This window comes from Schistocerca serialis, chromosome 2 (genome assembly GCF_023864345.2).
Source record: "Schistocerca serialis cubense isolate TAMUIC-IGC-003099 chromosome 2, iqSchSeri2.2, whole genome shotgun sequence".
NCBI lineage: Eukaryota > Metazoa > Arthropoda > Insecta > Orthoptera > Acrididae > Schistocerca > Schistocerca serialis.
The window spans coordinates 1,051,671,862-1,051,679,887 of NC_064639.1; the positions used below are offsets into that span (position 1 = coordinate 1,051,671,862).

Consider the following 8,026-nt stretch of genomic DNA (forward strand, 5'->3'; position numbering starts at 1 on the left):
TTGTGTGGGATAACCACGAGAGTGTTCCTGGTGTCATATGAAATCAAACGTCAGTCTATAACTCCAGATGTAGGTCCTGTGTATCTGGAACGCAGAGAGGCTGGTTGCAACCCTCAACCGTCCTCCTCCTATCCAACACACGACCATCACTAGCGCGGATTCAGAAACGGATTTCACCAGAAAACACAACTAACCTCCACCATGCCCTCCAGTGAGCTCTCGCTTGACACTGCTGAAGTCGCAAATGGTGGTGGTTTGGGGATCCTGGAATGCACGCTACAGGGCGTCTCCCTCGAAGTTGTCCTTGACATAACCGATGTGTAACAGTTCGTTATGTCACTGTGATGCCAAAAAAGCACTCCGTCTTCGGGCCACGAGGGGCCTCCCGTTACCAACCGACCGCCGTGTCATCCTCAGTGGAGGATGCGGATAGCAGGGGCGTGGGGTCAGCACGCCGCTCTCCCGGTCGTCATGATGGTATTCTTGACCGAAACCGCTACTAATCGGTCGAGTAGCTCCTCAATAGGCACCACGAGGCTGAGTGCACCACGGAAAATGGCAACAGCGCATGGTGGCCTGGATGGTCACCCATCCGAGCGCCGGCCACGCCCGACAGCGCTTAACTTTGGTGATCTCACGGGAACCGGTGTATCCACTGCGGCAAGGCCGTTGCCACTGTGCTGCCAACTGCTGCTCAAATTGCTCCTCCAGATGCAGCACGATGCGCCAGAGCCATACGCGGAACACGACGGTCTTCCCTCTCGGTAGTGGCACGTGGCCGTCGGGAACCCGGGCTTCTTGCGACCGAAATATTCTCGTGACCAATGACGGCAATCAGGTACAATGGCTACATTCCTGCCAAGTATTCCTGCAGTATCTCAGAAGGAAAATCCAGCTTCTCGTTCAGACTCAGTGAGGTCTTGACAATGACGACTTTGTCGCTTAAAGGCATTCTTGACTAACATCAGCTCACCACGTCAGTCTCAAACGTAGCTAATGATCACGACGGTTGCAGCGTGTATTTAAAGCAAACCTGATTTGCGTCCTGATACTGGGGCTACTAGCCACTGTTATGAGACTGGAGCGAAATTTGAATAGCCGTCATATTTCAGATGTAGGAACACGCCTGCCATCTTCCGTTTATGAGGTTCTTGGTGTTGCAGCTTTCTTTCCATCACTGTATTTTTCCAGTTATGTTTATCACGAACGTAACAACAAATATTATGTGTCTTTTGAATCTGAATGTTTATTTGTTTTTAACAAACCATTTTTAACTTGCTATTATCAGTGATGTATAAAATAAAAGATAATTATTTAATTATATTGTTATTAGACATGTAGTGTTTCGTGGCACCATATTTTATTATTTACAACTATAATGAGATGAGTAAATGAGACGCTTAGAGTAGTAAATGAGTTTTGCTATTTGGGGAGCAAAGTAACTGATGATGGTCGAAGTAGAGAGGATATAAAATGTAGACTGGCAATGGCAAGGAAAGCGTTTCTGAAGAAGAGAAATTTGTTAACATCGAGTATAGATTTAAGTGTCAGGAAGTCGTTTCTGAAACTATTTGTATGGAGTGTAGCCATGTACGGAAGTGAAACATGGACGATAAATAGTTTAGACAAGAAAAGAATAGAAGCTTTAGAAATGTGGTGCTACAGAAGAATGCTGAAGATTGGATTGGTATATAACATAACTAATGAGGAGGTATTGAATACGATTGGGGAAAAGAGGAGTTTGTGGCACAACTTGACAATAAGAAGGGACCGGTTGGTAGGACATGTCCTGAGGCATCAAGGGATCACCAATTTAGTACTGGAGGGCAGCGTGGAGGGTAAAAATCGTAGAGGGATACCAAGAGATGAATACACTAAACAGATTCAGAAGGATGTAGGTTGCAGAAAGTACTAGGAGATGAAGAAGCTTGCACAGGATAGAGCAGCATGGAGAGCTGCATCAAACCAGTCTCAGGACTGAAGACAACAACAACAATGTGGAATTTATCATTCAGATTTATTTTTCGTATTCTTTTCGTGTGTCCATTGGTTCTTGCGTAGGTACCAGATTAACACATTCCAATTGATTGTATGATGCAATTATACAATTACCTATACATAACCTTTGTTGCTGCGTACTGTAGGATCCATATAGTAAGAAAATCTAAATGTGTTGCAAGGAAACAGTACATATCTAATAATAAAGTTTATCTTTTATTTTATTTATCTCTGATGACGCCCAACGCGAGTAGGTGAAACATGTTTGGTTGAAAAGAAAATATAAACCATTTCCAAAAGATGGATACATTTCTTCTTATCTGCATACTAAACGTAACTGAAGTAGCAAGTAAGGAAGAACAGTTGGAAATATTAACAATAATATTTACTTTCGAGAATCATCTGCATGCAAACAGCCAGTGAGTGAAACACAGTGAACAGTGTCAGAAAAGCGAAACTATTTTTACACGTGCGTCTCCTGAACGGACCTGTGTGATACTCTTCACTGTTTCGAATATCTGCACCGAAACCGCGTGTTCTGACCGAGGAATTCAAGCCACAGTGCTGGAATACCAAGGTACGCGATAAACTAGCGATTATTTTCAGAGCATTTCTGCAGACTACAGAACTGCTTCAACTGGGTTTGGTGAACAACCCGGTGCCAGAAATAAACCAGGAAGTTAAGTCGATATCGTGCTACTGCGATGGTGCTCTTACAGTTGTAATTTGAACTCCAGTCATATTTATAATTGCATAGGCTTCCGCGGCCAGAGAGCGCTGACATAAAAGCTTTCTGAGTATGGCACTGCGGCGTAATGTAGAAAACTACATTGACGTGACCCAAGTCATGGAATACCACTTGCTATTGTGTCGGACCTCATTTTGTTGGGTGTAGTGCAGCAGCTTCACGTGGCACTGACTCAACAAGTTGTTGGAAGTCACCTGCAGAAATACTGAGCCATCCTGCCACTGAAGCTGTCCGTAATTGCGAAAGTATTGCCGGTGCTGGAGTTTGTGCACGAACTGACCTCTCCTGTATGGCCTATAAATGTTATGGGAATCATGTCGGGAGATTTGGGTAGCCAGACCACTCGCTCGAATTCAAACCATTCGCGAACAATTGTGGAGCGGTGACATAGCACGATGTCAACCATAAAAATTCCATCGTTGTTTGTGAACATGAAATCCGTGAACAACGATTTCCAGACAGTGATAGGTCCAGTTGGACCACAGGACCGAGTCTATTCCACGTAAACACAGCTCACACCATTTTGGAGTCACCGCCAGCTTGCACAGTGCCTTGTTGACAATTTGGTTCATGCCTTCGTGGGGTGTGCTCCACACTCAAACCCTCTGTCTTGCTTCTTCAACCAATTAATTCTATTTTTGCTATACATTTAGAAAACAATTGTTAAAAGTACTCGCTACTTGTGAATTATCAGTCACAACGTAGTAATTTAGTTCAAATATTATGTCTCCCGTCTGACATCCTCAATGCAGCTGTACACAGGATTTCTCTTAACTAATACTAAACGTAACGTCATAGGGTTGCATCTACGAGGCGTAGCTTTAAGGAAGTGCCGTTTTCCAATGCAGCCGCTGCAGCGCACGCGCACCGAGTTCCTGCATAAATTAATTATTCACAGACGCCATAAAGGAAACGTTCTTCTGTGTTTATGTTTGTTTCTGCTTATCTAAAACACCCCAGATAACTGAAGATCCCACTGTTGTGCACGACGTGCAGCGGTTCGGTTTCTATGTACAAAAGACGTGATAAATGTCATTTTGTTAATTTTATGGAGGAAATACTACGAGCAACATAATGCTAAGAAAAAGGTTTACAACCTTTATAGTTGGTTCCATTAATGTCTTGATGAAGTGCAAAGCGAGTGAGGATCGGTCGACACAGAATTTCGTACTGAAAGTTGTTATAAATGTTTAAGAAAACAGACTTTTCTCACGTACCAAATAACAAACAACAAAAATAAGAGGTCAGCGCCACTACAATGCCAATAACAAAAAAAAAAAACAATGCCAATAACAAAAAAAAAAAAAAAAAAAACGGACATTCAGCGGCAGTCCGCAAATCAGGTGCAGATTTATATTTCTATTAAATTGAATTTTGAAAGCTGATAAGACAACACAGGTGTAGATAGTGGGGAGCGGGCGTGGTAATTACGACGATACAAAATCAGTCGCATTCCCGTAACTTACTATGAATACTTTTATTCTCGCAGCGCATACACAGCGCGTGTAGCATAGAGAGCGTACTACTGAGAACTGATCTGACAAGATACAGTTGTTCTTGCTGCGGTAAGGAAGCGATATTATTTGGGAGGGGGGTGGGGGAGGATGGGGTAGAGCCAGCGGTTCTACGTCCCCACACAGGCTTTCAAAGCCAGTTTTTACATTTTTCGTACATTCTGTTTAGTGGGCGTTAGATTTGGCTACACCAAGTTTCCCGCCTAATGTTTCGTCTTCCTAACATTGGAGCTACTTCAGAGGCTGCAATGACATTGTTAGTTCATTTTCAAACTGAAAACAAACTCGGCATCTCCGCTATATCGTGAGTGGCAACTTTCCTTTTCATAATATTGTTACACTCCATCCTGGATTTTCCACTGTTTGAAAACAAGCTCTGCGTGCCGAAAGCCACACTGACGGATAGTTTGTGACGTCACTCAATCACTTAGCAGTATGGCCTACAGTTGTCTAATTTCAAGCCCTCTTGTTGAAGTTGTTTTCTTGGTTTTTTTTATTTCTGTGGCGTCTCCATGCATCCTGGCATAGTAATGATTACACCTTGATAAAAATGAGGGTGTCTCCAGCATTTGGAGACGAAATGTTAGGCACAGAAACATGCCTTTCCTTACACCATGGCCTAGCGCCCATCAAAGAGAAATTACCGAAAATTTAGAAGTTGATCATTGATTAATAACGGTGAAAATTATATTGAAAAGTAGCTTAAGTTAAAAGTTTCCCTGTAATAACATAGCAGCTTTAAAAAATGCACGGGTGTTTGTTTAATATAAAAACTGCAGGGGAGAGTGTTGTATCTAGTGTGCCCAGAAATACACAAGGTTTTTGGTAGGTACTTCAGTCTAGTGACTGATTTTACAATCATATGAAGGAACGCTGACTAAAGACCGTCATAAACAGCTGCCTCCAATTTTTTACAGTTATTGTTGTTAGACATGAGGTGTTTTGCGCAGCATCTGTAAATATTTCGCGTTCTGCACATTTAAGTGCTATATAATACACTAAAGCTATCTGGAACATGTTGCTAATTCCTCAAGTACAGAATTTTACCTTGGAATATGTTTCACATTTGGAGTCATTCTTGTAATTTCGGAAAAAAAACTGCAGCAAAAAGTGGTTCAAATGGCTCTGAGCACTATGGGACTTAACATCTGTGGTCATCAGTCCCCTAGAACTTAGAACTGCTTAAACCTAACTAACCTAAGGACATCACACACATCCGCGCCCGAGGCAGGATTCGAACCTGCGACCGTAACGGTCGCGCGGTTCCAGACTGAAGTGCCTAGAGCCGCTCGGCCACAGTGGCCGGCAAAACTGGAGCACTTAACAGGTGAATGCCATCATTTAAAAATGGAATGTGAAAATATATTAAACTTCAATTAGAGAAGCGGAAGTCTGAACGTATACCAAGGCACAACATTCTACCCTACTAAAAGCAAGCCCCAAATTACACGGAGGTGACAAAAGTGATGGGATATCTCCTAATATCGTGTCGGACCTACTTTTGCTCGGTGGGCTGCAGTAACTCGACGCGGCATGGACTCAACAAGTCGTTGGAAGCCCCTTGCAGAAATATTGAGGCGTTCTGCCTCTACAGCCGTCCATAATTGCGAAAGGGGTGCTGGTGGAGGATTTTGTGGACGAGCTGACCTCTCCATTATGCCTCATAAATGTTCGATGGGATTAATATCGGCGACCTGGGTGGATCAAACCACTGGCTCCAACTCTCCAGAATGTTCTTCAACCCAATCGCCAACAATTGTGGCCCGGTGACATGGCGCATTGTCAACCATAAAAACTCCATCGTTGTTTGGGAACATCAAATCCATTAATGGCTGCAAATGGTCTCCGAGTAGAGGAACATCCAGTCCATTCGATGGAAACACAGTCCACACCGGTATGAAGCCACCGCCACCTTGCACAGTGGCTTGTTGGGGTATGCGCCACACTCGAACCCTACCACCACTGTTACCAACTGAAATCGGTACTCATCCGACCAGGTCTCGGTTTTCCAGTCGTCTAGGATCCGTCCGATATGATCACAAGCCTCGGGACAAACAGTGGTAGCAGTTAATTCTGCAAAATATCTGGCAGTATGCGTGCAAAACGATTTGAAGTGGAATGATCATATAAAATTAATTGTTGGTATGGCGGGTGCCAGGTTGAGATTCATTGGTAGAGTGGTTAGAAAATGTAGTCCATCAGCAAAGGAGATGGTTTACAAAACACTCGTTCGACCTATACTTGAGTATTGCTCATCAGTGTGGGATCCGTACCAGGTCGGGTTGACAGAGGAGATAGAGAAGATCCAAAGAAGAGCGGTGCGTTTCGTCACAGGGTTATTTGGTAAGCGTGATAGCGTTACGGAGAAGTTTAGCAAAGTGGCAGACTCTGCAAGAGAGGCGCTCTGCACTGCGGTGTAGCTTGGCTCAAATGGTTCAAATGGCTCTGAGCACTATGGGACTTAACATCTGTGGTCATCAGTCCCCTAGAACTTAGAACTACTTAAACCTAACAAAGCTAAGGACATCACACACATCCATTCCCGAGGCAGGATTCGAACCTGCGACCGTAGCGGTCACGCGGTTCCAGACTAAAGTGCCTAGAACCGCACGGCCACACCGGCCGGCGCTGTAGCTTGCTGTCCAGGTTTCGAGAAGATGCGTTTCCGGATGAGGTGTCGAATATATTGCTTCCCACTACTTATACCTCCCGAGGAGATCACGAATGTAAAATTAGAGAGATTCGAGCGCGCACGGAGGCTTTCCGGCAGTCGTTCTTCCCGCGAACCATACGCGACTGGAACAGGAAAGGGAGGTAAAGACAGTGACACCTAAAGTGCCCTCCGCCACACACCGTTGGGTGGCTTGCGGAGTATAAATGTAGATGTTGATGTAGATGTAGATGTAGAGGCGCTGTGGGTGATGTCGTGCTGTTGGCAAAGGCATTCGCGTCAGTCGTCTGCTGCCACAGTCCATTAACCCCAAATTTAGCCGCACTGTCATACCGGATACGTTCGTCGTACCTTCCACATTGATTTCTGCAGTTATTTCACGCAGTGTTGCTTCTCTGTTTGCGCTGACAACTCTACGCTGCTCTCGGTCGTTAAGTGAAGATCGCTTGTCACTGCGTTTGTTCGTAGTGGGAAGCAATGCCTGGAATGTGGTATTCCCGGTATACTCTTGATACTATGGATCGCGGAATATTGAATGCCCATTCCGAATTGGAATGTCCGTTGCATCTAGCTCCAACTAACACTCAACGTACACTCCCGCCGTGCGACCATAAACACACGAATCACCAGAGTATAAATCACAGCTCCGCCAACGCACTGCCGTTTTATACCTTGTGTACGCGATACTACCGCTATCTGTATATGTGCATATCGCTATACTATGAGTTTTTGTCATCTCGGCGTAAGAGAAAATTGGAGCAGTTCATCCGTCTGTAGGATATATCCTTGCTCAGTTTTTGTGTCAACGTCTGATGAAACACAAACATATAGAGCGCGTCGGAAAACGTACGGTGCACGTGCAGTTCACGACCAGTACGGGGAAGCGGCGGCAGAAGGCCACAGAGGGTGTGCGTGCACAGGACTCGGTAAACACGGAGTGCGAAATTGCGAGATGAGCCGGGTTTCCCGCCGCGATAAGCGAGCTAAAATGTGCTTTTACTATCAGCTTAGCGTAATCACTGGCCTTATCGGAGAAAGCTTTATCTGCAGACACGCCGCGCCGATGCCTTTGTTCCCATTCGCCCATATGGTACC

At 44.7% G+C, this 8,026-nt stretch overlaps 1 pseudogene; it reads right to left on the reverse strand.

Moving 5' to 3' along the window:
- Nucleotides 1-556: 556 nt before the first annotated feature.
- LOC126459256 (5S ribosomal RNA) lies at nt 557-674 on the reverse strand (annotated as a pseudogene).
- Nucleotides 675-8,026: the final 7,352 nt, after the last annotated feature.